We start from the raw sequence: 11,992 nt of genomic DNA on the forward strand, positions 1-11,992 counted from the left end.
AGATGCAATTTGGGTTGGATGGATCACAACCGGTACAACTTGGGTTGGATGGATCACAACTGATGTAATTCCTTGGGATGGACAAGATTTTTGCATATTGAATATAGTTCGATTGAATGCATTTTTTTGTATCAAATATAATTCATTGGGATTGAATGTATTTTGTGTATTGAATGTATTTCAAGGAATTTTTATGTTTGAATGTATTTCAGGGAATTTTTATGTATTGAATGTTATCGTTGTGTATTGAATGTATTTTAGGAAATTTTCAGGGAATTTTATGAGTTTTATGAATCTTTATGAATTTTATAGGTACATTTATGGTAATATTTTTCTTTGGATGAAGGGTTGTAATGTCATTCCAGATTTGCATATCCAGATTTGTCTTTGGATAAGTGCATATCAACTTTTGAGTTGGTGATGAACTCTCAGATGGAGACTTCTATTTTTTCTTGTATCTCTCCAGTGAAGTGTGAACAAATTATCAGATGACATTTTCAAAGTTCCCAACAGGAGGGGGCAGCACCATAATGAAACACTTGCCTTTCCAGTGAATGAGTGATTGGTTTTGCAAGTACCAAAATAAACAAAATTAACAAGTAATTTCTCCTTCTCACCTCTTTTTTTCTAGTTTGGACTCTGTTTGCAGTATATCAGATTTCATACATCCTAAGAGAATCATAGAATCCTATGAAATAAGATTTGATGACTCACAATAAATTCTACTCAGTTAGAATTCAAGACATCATACACATATTGGATAAGTCAAAACTGATGAAGAGGGAAATGGAGTTAGACCTAGATAGAATAAAGCACCAAAGATACTATACATTTGCAAAACTAATAATATCTTAAATACACAATCTGAACACCATTTTACAATCTGAAATACACAATCTAAACACCATTTTACCATTTTAAAATCTAAAATACACAATCTGAACACCATTTTACAATCTGAAATACATAATCAAGAAGCACCAACTCCTTCTACAAAACCTCCTCATTAGCGTTGGATAGCATCATCTCTCTCTTATCGATCTCATCTGCTCTTATAGCATCACTGCCATCACCAGGCTCTTATAGCATCCAGGGACAATGTCTTGCAAGCATTTGAGTCTTTGATTGATCTTTCCCTTTCTAACCATTTCTACTAAGCTATGACTATCAGTAGATTAGCCTTTTCTAGCTCTAACATGGCTTACATCAATAATAGTCAATAGCTACAGCTTCTTCATAGGAATTTCTGAAGTTCTCAAATGCAAGGATTGGATCATTTCTAGGAAGGAAAGATAATTAATATGCGAGCGGTTGAGAGAAAAACAGAAAAAATAGAACACATAAAAATGGCTTCAGTCACTTACCTAGGATCATTACCAGACAAAGATAGATAAACCCAGCCAGTTGGCTCGACAAGTTCCATTGTTTTTATCTCCTAAAAATATTTGCAGGGAGCACAAGCAGATCTAGATTAACCAAATTGACTTGGAGAACAGATTCTCATTAATATAATACTACATAAACAAGTAAGCCTATAAACTAAAGGGCGGTTATCTTATTAATAATTTTTTTTCTAAATAAGTGGTTGTCTTACTAATAAAAATAGATATGCATATAGAAAAGGGTTGAACTTTCTAATTTTTTTATAATTGAGTACCGAAAAATCAAAATGTATCCCTTTTCTATTAAATAATGTAAAGTTTATTTACCTACCAACACAACTAAATGACAGTAAAACCAATTTCTCAAACTAGTTATGCAAGCACACATGCCCAGAATCCAGATACAACCAGAACGCCCCAAAAAAATTTAAAGAAAAATATGAACTATTTTTTCAATCAATTTAGGGACTACCCATTAAACATTTATATTTTGTGCCAAGTACGTACCCAGTCAAGCTATAGGTTAAAAAAATTGTGTAACGATTTGAAAGTAAACTCACCATTTGAAAGCAAACCAAGCAAATATCTTTGCTCTAATTTACATGCAAAAAAACCCTATCACTTTAAGAAACGTAGGAAATGAACAGTACCAGAACAAGTAAGTCTAGAGACGCTACCTCCCTCCATCTGGTAATGAAATCTTACCCATGTGATCTCTCAATTGGTCCCCAATCGTTCGGTCATCTATTGCTCCAAACCAAAAAAAACAAAAACCTTACGGTAAGTCTCTAAACACTCTCGACCAAAGGCACACCATAAAAACCTAACAAAGCCAAACCTTGACTCCAGAGATTGTTTTAGTGAGTGTGATATCTTCACAAGTGACTTTGGCTGCTTATGTTTTCTTCGTTTTGGGGAACCGATGTTATACGCCCGAATTCAATATTTGTTTTTGTTAATTTATTATGCAATTTACTTTATTAATTGAGGGTAATTTCAGTCTTGTATGCCCAGCTGACTTAGTCTATGGGCTGTTAAATCGTGGGTTTTAGTTGAACGGGTCACGCACCAGTCCGTGCGGATTAAATGGGTCACGCACAGTCCATGCGTAGTAGTCCTTAATATTTGCACCTGTTTCCTTATTTTTCTCATATGTAAACAACCTATTAAAAGGTCCAGTTATCATGAATGAAAATCAAGGAATTTATCTCAAACATTGCCGAGAGCAATGGTGGAGTGGCTGGCTACTCGAAGTGCCAGATTTATCACATAAATCCTGGATATAACAAAAGTGGTCTCAGAGCCGCGTTCCTGCGACATGGCTGAAGGAACACGACTGTCACAGTTGTCCGAAACAGTAAATCATTTACAGGCAAATATAGCTGCACTAAAGGAGGAGCAATCCAGACATGGAATGCTGATAGATGGCGTATTACAGCAGCTCAATAACTTGGCTTCAAGTTATGATAGTTTGGTACAAATTACAACCAGGCTTAGTTCAGGGGAAGGGAGTTCTAATAATACAAAAATAAATGCTAATCCCTTGTTTGTTGGACAAGGAGGCATCCAAGCGAGATCCCTCCGGTTGGACTTTCCTCGCTTCGATGGAGGAGATCCCAGTGAATGGATCTTGAAGGCGCAGCAATTCTCCAATTACTTTGAAACTCCGGAAGATCACAAGCTGGAAATTGCCTCGTTTCACATGGAAGGGAAGGCATTGACTTGGTATTATTGGCTGAAAGATTCAAGTCCAGTGGCAAAATGGGATGACTTCTTGGAGGCTCTTCGCACCAGGTTTGGGCCTTCAGCGTATGAGGATCCAGTAGGTGCATTCACCAAACTAAAGCAAACAGCAAGTGTGGAGGAGTATCAGACAGCTTTTGAGAACCTATCCAACAAAATAAGTGGGGTAAGTGAAGAATTTCGCATAAGTACTTTTCTAAGTGGTTTAAAAGATGAGTTACGAATCATTGTTACCATGTTCAAACCAAATACCCTTGCGGCAGCCTTTGGTTTAGCTAGGTTACAAGAGGAAGAAGTAACTAGAAAACAGAGTTTTTATCGAAATCCTCAAGCTCAAAATAATCATCATGCACCATCTTTTAAACCCGCACCACTTAGATTACCTGGACAAAATGCCATACCCAGATTACCGGGCCCAAATCCCATACTTAGACTACCAGCCCCTCAAAACCCGAGACCCCAACCACCATTTCAAATAAGAAATCCTTACCCCATACAGCGTGTAAGTCCAAATCAAATGCAAGAAAGAAGGGATAAAGGTTTATGCTATTTTTGTGATGAAAAATATCATCAAGGACATAAATGCAGCAGGCCTAAACTCTACTTACTGGAAGGGATGGAATTCGAAAGAGAAGAAGAAGAGGAATTGCAAGAAGAAGAAACATTAAACCAATTAGAGACAGAAAATATACCTGCTGTCCAGCAAGCTGAATTACTGGGTATATCATTGCATGCCATTGCTGGAGCACCTTCTCCCAAAACCATGAGGTTAGTTGGAAAAATTGGCACCTGCTCAGTTATTGTTCTTATAGATACCGGTAGTGCACATAGTTTTGTTGATGTAAATGTAGCAAAGAGGGCTAAACTACCAGTGGAAGAAAGCCACTTGGCAGTCCAAGTCGCCAATGGAGACACCCTCCCTTGCCTTGGTTGCTGTAAGGCAGTACTTTTAAAGATGCAAAGCTGTAATATTTTAGCCAACCTGTTTCTATTAACATTGGGAGGCTGTGATGTTGTGTTAGGGGTGGATTGGCTAAGGAGTTTGGGTACAATTCAGTGGAATTTTGCTGATTTGAGTATGAGTTTCTTTGTGGAAGGGGAGAGTTTATTTCTGCAGGGCTTGAAACTACCCGAGAAAACCATAGAAGAGGAACACAGCTTGAGCAAGGCTGCCCTCACAGAAGGAAGAGGGGTATGGCTGCAGTTTATGGAGATCAAGGACCAGCAAGGGGATGTACCAGTAGAACCTGCCATACAAGCTGTTTTAAAAGAATTTAAAACAGTGTTTGCAGAACCTAATGGGCTCCCACCTCCTAGGAGTCATGACCACCAGATCCAACTACAAGAGACAGCCAAACCAACATGTGTTCGACCCTATCGGTACCCATATTACCAAAAAGAAGAGATTGAGAAGCTGGTCAGGGAGATGCTCAAAGTTGGGATCATTCAACCAAGCCAAAGTCCATATTCTTCACCGGTTCTTTTGGTGAGGAAGGCGGATGGGAGTTGGCGGATGTGCATTGATTACCGAGCCCTCAACAAAGATACCATTAAAGATAAGTTTCCCATCCCTAATATAGATGAGTTGTTGGATGAATTAAATGGCGCTGAACTCTTTTCTAAACTTGACTTGAGGTCGGGCTATCATCAAATCAGGATGAAATCTGAGGATGTGCCAAAAACTGCCTTTCGTACACACGAGGGACATTATGAATTTTTAGTGATGCCCTTTGGGCTCACCAATGCTCCATCAACCTTTCAAGGGTTGATGAACGGGATATTCAGGCCATACCTCAGGAAATTTGTTTTAGTTTTTTTTGATGACATACTCGTATACAGCAAATCTGTTGAGGAACACGTGGGGCACCTTAAGGCTGTTTTAGAAATTTTAAAACAGCACCAGCTGTATGCTAAAGCTTCCAAATGTGTTTTTGGGTGTCGGGAGGTGGAGTATTTGGGCCATGTAATCTCCAAAGAAGGAGTTAAAGCAGATCCACTAAAAATTACAGCAATAATGGAGTGGCCTGTACCTAAGAATCCTAAAGCTTTAAGGGGATTTTTGGGTTTAACAGGCTATTACAGGAAGTTTGTAAAGGGGTATGGAAGTATTGCAGCCCCTTTGACAGCATTACTCAAGAAAAATTCCTTTAAGTGGAGTGAGGAAGCCAGCCAAGCATTTACAACATTGAAGTTAGCCATGGTGACTCCACCCGTACTCGGATTACCTGATTTTTCCAAAACATTCATAGTCGAATGTGATGCTTCTGGAAATGGGTTGGGAGCTGTCCTAATGCAAGAAGGGAGGCCATTAGCTTATTTAAGCCAAGCTTTAAAAGGTAAAAATCTGTTTCTATCCACTTATGAAAAAGAATTTTTGGCTCGTGTTAGCAGTTCGAAAATGGAGACATTACTTGTTGGGCCACAGCTTTAAGATAAGGACAGATCAACAAGTCCTAAAATACCTTTTGGAGCAGAAAGTTGGAACACCTTTTCAACAAAAATGGCTAACAAAGCTGTTAGGCTTTGATTTTTGTGTTGAGTACAGAAGTGGCAAAGGGAATAAAGTAGCAGATGCTCTTTCCAGGCTGCCAGATCAAAGCAACAATTCAGACCAAGAAGTAGCCGTGACTAACCAGGGGGAAGCCAAGGCAATAAGCATGGTGATGGTTAATTGGTGGGAGGACCTCCGTCAAATATATCAACAAGATCCACAGCTGCAGCAGTTACTCAACTACTACCATCAAGGTAAAATCGATCCCCTCAAATATCAGATTAGAGGAGGATTCCTCTTTTATAAAGGGAGGCTACACTTGGGAACTCTCAAGAGACAGCAGGAGCAAGTCATGCAGCAATTCCATAGCAGCCCCATAGGAGGGCATACTGGTTCACAGAAGACTCACTCTAGACTCAAGAGAGAATTTTTTTGGCATGGCATGAGAAAGGACATCAGGAAATTCATAAGAGAATGCGAGGTATGCCAAAGAAACAAAACAGAGAATCTCAAACCAGCTGGGGCTTTACAGCCTTTGCCAATACCAAGCAAAGTGTGGGTGGATATCAGCATGGATTTCATAGAGGGACTGCCTCAATCCAAGGGATACAGTGTCATTATGGTGATAGTAGACAGATTCAGCAAGTACAGTCACTTCATAGCAATTGCACATCCATACACAGCAACAACAGTGGCAAAAGCATTCATGGAAAATATTTTTAAATTGCACGGCATACCACAGAGCATAGTCAGTGACAGAGATGCAATATTCACAAGCAACTTTTGGAAGGAAATCTTCCATCTAAGTGGAACCAAGTTACTGATGAGCTCGGCATACCATCCTCAAACGGACGGACAGACTGAAGTAATGAACAAATGGTTAGAGGGTTACCTCAGGTGCTTTACCAGTGACCGGCTCAAAGATTGGGCTAGTTGGTTAGCTCTAGCCGAATGGACATACAATACCTCAAAGCATTCATCCACTGGGTTTTCCCCCTTTGAGATAGTCTACGGGCAAGAACCTCCACGCCTACTCCCATATGAACCAGGAACCACGGCAGTACAAGCCGTAGAAGAAGAAATGAGAAGCCGAGACCTCATCCTCACGTTGGCACGGAAAACCTGCAAGAAGCTCAAAGGAGAATGAAAATGTACGCAGACAAGAAAAGAACAGAAAAAGAATACAGTGTGGGGGATTGGGTCTATTTAAGATTGAGACCGTATAGGCAAATGACGGTAGCGGTAAGAAGAAATTTGAAACTTTCACCAAGATATTTCGGGCCTTTTCAAATCGTTCAAAGACTAGGGAAAGTTGCTTATAAACTAGATCTACCCAAAGGTTCTAAGATCTACCCGGTATTCCACATATCTTGCCTCAAAAAGAAGATTGGGAATCAAATAAACCCTAACCCTAGGTTACCGACAGTGATGGAGAATGGCGCCATGATTCCCGAACCCGAGAAGATAATAGAGAGAAGACTCAAGAGAAAGGGGAACCGAGCCGGGGTTGACTTCCTGGTGCAATGGAAGGGGACCAACGAAGAGGATGCGACCTGGGTGGACTCGGAAGAGCTGCGCAAGACATATCCCGAACTCGTGGGCGAGTTCTTCTGAAGAGAGGGGTTGTGTTACACGCCCGAATTCAATATTTGTTTTTGTTAATTTATTATGCAATTTACTTTATTAATTGAGGGTAATTTCAGTCTTGTATGCCCAGCTGACTTAGTCTATGGGCTGTTAAATCGTGGGTTTTAGTTGAACGGGTCACGCACCAGTCCGTGCGGATTAAATGGGTCACGCACAGTCCATGCGTAGTAGTCCTTAATATTTGCACCTGTTTCCTTATTTTTCTCATCTGTAAACAGCCTATTAAAAGGCCCAGTTATCATGAATGAAAATCAAGGAATTTATCTCAAACATTGCCGAGAGCAATAGTGGAGTGGCTGGCTACTCGAAGTGCCAGATTTATCACATAAATCCTGGATATAACAACCGACACTTGTTTATTTGTCTTGGGGAGAGAGGTCTTAGTATTTGAGGGAGAGAAACACTGAGAATCTTGACGACGGCGAAATGGAAATCATCTTCAAGGGAGAGAAAAAAGAGAGAGAGGGCAATCGAAGGAGGTAGGGTAGATCTGGGAAAACGTTGAAAATGAACCAAACTCATTGAAACGATGCGTTGTTATTTCGTTAAAACGGTGCATTTTTATTTTGTCCATGTCGGAACCGTTTGCCCCCCGGGCGACTGCAGCAAGAGTTTTCTTATATTTTATATAAAAATTTATAAAATTATAATAATAAGATAAGATGAAATCATTTCTATATCTAACTTAATTTCTCTCCGCACTTCTAATAATTGTTGGGTCGTGGGTTGGGCAGTGATTGTTTTCTTCAAAATTACGATAATTTTTATTTATTTATTGTCCTCTTCCAATTTAAATATATTTTAGACACCAAAACATCATCATCTCTATAGAAATTTATTTAATTAGTTGTCTTGATTTTCCTAAAAAATAAATATACATAAACAATTTATAAAAAATCTAAAATGTAAAGCATTTCACAAAAAAATTAGTTTCATTCTTTGTACTTATATTTTCAATGGGCAACACTACTTTTACAAACTCTAACAAAAACATATATAAAAAAACTCTCTCATGTTGTACCTAATTTTTAAGATCTCGCCGTTTTACAAAATCTCAAGAAACTCATCTATACATAACTTTCTTAGTAATTTTAAAAATTACATTATGCTTAGGGGTGTGCAACCGAATACAGATATTCTGCCATAACTAGATCCGGATCCGGATTCTAAAAATAGGACGGTTATCTACCCGGATTAAAATTCGAAAATAATCCAGGCGAACAACTGAATTCAATCTAAGAATTCAGATTTTTGAATTTTTTTTCCCTTTTCTGGCTATAAATCCAAGTACCGGATTGTAACCGAATTTAATCTGAATTTATTAATACTTTTTAAAATAAAAATAAAAAATTGTTTAAACTTTAAAAAATATTTTTATAGCACTTTTTTTAAAAAATTATGATATCATGTATAAATTGCCCAAATTTTTTAAAAAATAATAATAATTTGAACACTTTTAAAAGTTTTTTTTAAAATAAATAACAAAATAAATAACAATGCAAAATAAATAATATTGTTGTTACATCACAATGTAAAATATTAATTTATAAATAACAAAAAAAAAATAATACATCATAATTAATTAAACTAATACAATTCTACTACTCTTCACATCTTGAATCTGAAATTGGGGAGGAAATTGATTTCTTTCATTGCAACACAAGTTGAAACAATATCAAATCAAGTGCATAATGTCAACACTAAAACTTTACAATCACAGACAGAATCCAAAGGTAAGCATTGGTGAAGTATAAAAATATCAACCTAACAGGAATTTTGTGGACATTTATTTTCCTTATTTAATGCTACTCATTATTATTTTTCCCCAAGTCAAATGCATTCTGGTATAAGGATGATGATCTTCTTTAAGGGCTAACAACTTATGGGAAAAAATGGTAACTCGATCTCAATAACTACATTTCAGCTTTTTGGGGCAAATGTAGTTGGTGCATTAGCACGTAAGGGATTTTTGGAAGCATGTGCGGGATCCATGTTTCTCTCAACCACCCGGGTGTAATTTAGCAAATAACCGCCCGAATACACCCGAATTCTGAATTTCGGACCAAATTAGAAAAAAATCCGGCCCAGTTCTACACCTCTATTCATGCTTATATTTAAAAATACCAATGCATAGGATATGTTCAAAACAAGTATAGATTAAAGTAGGTGAAGAATGCGAGAGCAATGAGAATTTACATATGAGACTTGACATTGTCGTTACGGATGACACTACTTATTTACTCCCTATTTTTTAGTCGTGGAGGTCAGCAACCACTCTTGTTTACATATTGGGTCAAAGGAGCCTATATGAGAGGGGCTCCTCCATCCCTCTCCCCCTTTTCATGTATTTTTTCTCCATTTGAGAAGAAATATGGCCAATTTATTGCATTTCGGCTACCTTCAAACTATAAACCAAAGGTTTAAATTCCATTTCAGTTAATGTTCCGATCGAAGGATTAAAACAAAATATGTCAGTATCGGTACGTTTTGGTGTATTATTTCAGAATAGTCGTTATATAGATAAGTTTTATATATATATATATATATATATATAGGAAACAAAATTCCAAAATAACATCAATACAAGTCTTAAAGTATTAAATGTATTGATTTTCTTTTTAATTTTTGCAATATTAATCCCACATTATGAGTATTTGATAATGTATTTATCTTTATTATGAATATCTTCACCTCCTAGTTTTTCAACAAGATTCATATTAAGATCATTTCTCTCATTTAGTTTCTATCTCTATTACCATCTTATGGTGTTTTTTGTTTTTTTTTTTAAATTTTAAAAGCATATGTAGACTGACAATACAATTTCTACAAGGTTATATACATATTGATTTGGTACCTTTGTTTTGCACTTTTGGCCAAGAACTAGTTAAGTTTATGAGACATATAGATACTTTTAAGAAAATACGCATTTACCAGTTTACCCACCACGAGCTCGAGAAATGCTTTGTGTCTCGAGAAAGTCTCTCGATAAATTTTTTTTAATGATTAAAAAATATTTTTTAATGATGTTATAATTTTTTTAAAATAATATTTTAGGTTATTAAAAAGAATGCAGAAAAAAGCATAAAAAAAAAAAGATGAATTATATTAATCGAGAACCAAAATCGATGGTTGTAGTGCCATCCTTTCATTTTACACCTAATTGCGGCCTCGTTTGGTTACGCAGTTCAGATGAAATGAGATAAGATGTTTTGTTGAAAGTTGAATAAAATATTATTATAATTTTTTTTAATAATATTATTATTTTAAGATTTGAAAACGTTAAATTGTTTATTATATTTTATGTGAAAATTTGATAAAATTGTAATTATTATATGAGATGATCTGAGATAATTTAATTTTATATAATCAAACCAGCCCGTAAGTACATAACTACACATATGTTTCACTTTGTATCCTTAATTCAAACCTAACTCTTAATTTTTTTTTTAAGTAAAAATAAGGCCTGAAAACACCATACTGGTCTGCGGTTTCAAAGAAAAGGTTATAATCATTACTCAGACTACTTCCACAAACCAGAAAAAATAACAGAAATTGAGAAGCATTAAAAAATCAACAAAACAGAGACCCTTTCACGAAACAAACAGACAAATATCGGACAGCCCAAAGGCTCTAGCATCCAATAAAGGAAAAATAATAATAATGTGCAGATTACAAATTTTTATTTCTAATGTGTAGATTTAAAAACAGGGACCTTTGTTTTCCAGGAGATACTTTTTGGTGGCTTCTGCAATTTTTAACATTCGCTCACTAGTGACATATGAGGCATTAGAAGCAGCAACCTCTTTCCTGATGCTTTCTTTAAAGAGCAATGCTACATACAGCCATAAAGTGTACAAACGTAATGTAATCGTTTTGAAAAAGAATGGAGTCCACTATTAAAAAAATTAATTTTTTTCATGTAGATCCCGTATTTTTTCACTTTTTTTAAAGTGATTACACAATACTTAAACACTCACGACTGTAATTATTATTTCTCTTCTTTAAAACATAGGGTTGACTTACTCTCGTATCCAAGTATGTGGAATAAGAGACAAAGACCCCTCTTCAATCGCAACAATTGGCCTAAATATGATGCAACCCTATCTACAGCAACCTCTCACGGCTGTAGTAGAAATCATTGGCAAACCTTTTTTTAGAATACATCAAAAACTACATTCATGGTTGGTCCTCTCTTAAACCATACTAAAATCTACTCTCTTAAACCATACTATTATAGGGGTGCTACCCGCATGGTGCGGGGGGTGTGGTTTCAACTCCACACCCTGCCCCCAGCCCCGCCCCCGCTCCCACCTCTAGGTCTTATATTTATTCATTTTTTTTAAAGTGATTGTGCGGCGCTTGCACACTCACGACTGCAACTATTATTTCTCATTTTTTTACACTTCTTTCATTGTATTAGCACTTATGTATAGAGTTTTGGGGTGGTCCCCAAATTCCATTTATTGTACTTTTGATCGTTATTTTAATGAAATCATTTGCATATATAATCTTGTTCAATGTGATCAACAAAATAAATGCAGGCTAAAGTTCTTGTAATTATATTTAGAACATTTAGAATAACTCAAAAGATGAAGTTCTACCACTCATACGCTTGATTAGAAATTACGTGGCAATATTTATAAAAAAAAAAAACAGAGAAAAAGAACATGACAATACATTTATTCCCTTTATTTGGGTGTATTACTTTCGTTGACATTGCTTGTATTAC

At 36.4% G+C, this 11,992-nt stretch overlaps 1 long non-coding RNA gene across 1 annotated transcript; it reads right to left on the minus strand.

The window, feature by feature from the left end:
* Positions 1-790: 790 nt before the first annotated feature.
* On the minus strand, positions 791-2,309 carry LOC109002457. Its single transcript, XR_001998008.2, has 4 exons — positions 2,221-2,309; positions 2,033-2,126; positions 1,365-1,435; positions 791-1,279 (listed from the first exon to the last, which is right to left on the minus strand). It is a non-coding gene; the product is annotated as an uncharacterized LOC109002457 (long non-coding RNA).
* Positions 2,310-11,992: the final 9,683 nt, after the last annotated feature.

The sequence above is a fragment of the Juglans regia genome, chromosome 7 (genome assembly GCF_001411555.2).
Source record: "Juglans regia cultivar Chandler chromosome 7, Walnut 2.0, whole genome shotgun sequence".
NCBI classification, from domain to species: domain Eukaryota; kingdom Viridiplantae; phylum Streptophyta; class Magnoliopsida; order Fagales; family Juglandaceae; genus Juglans; species Juglans regia.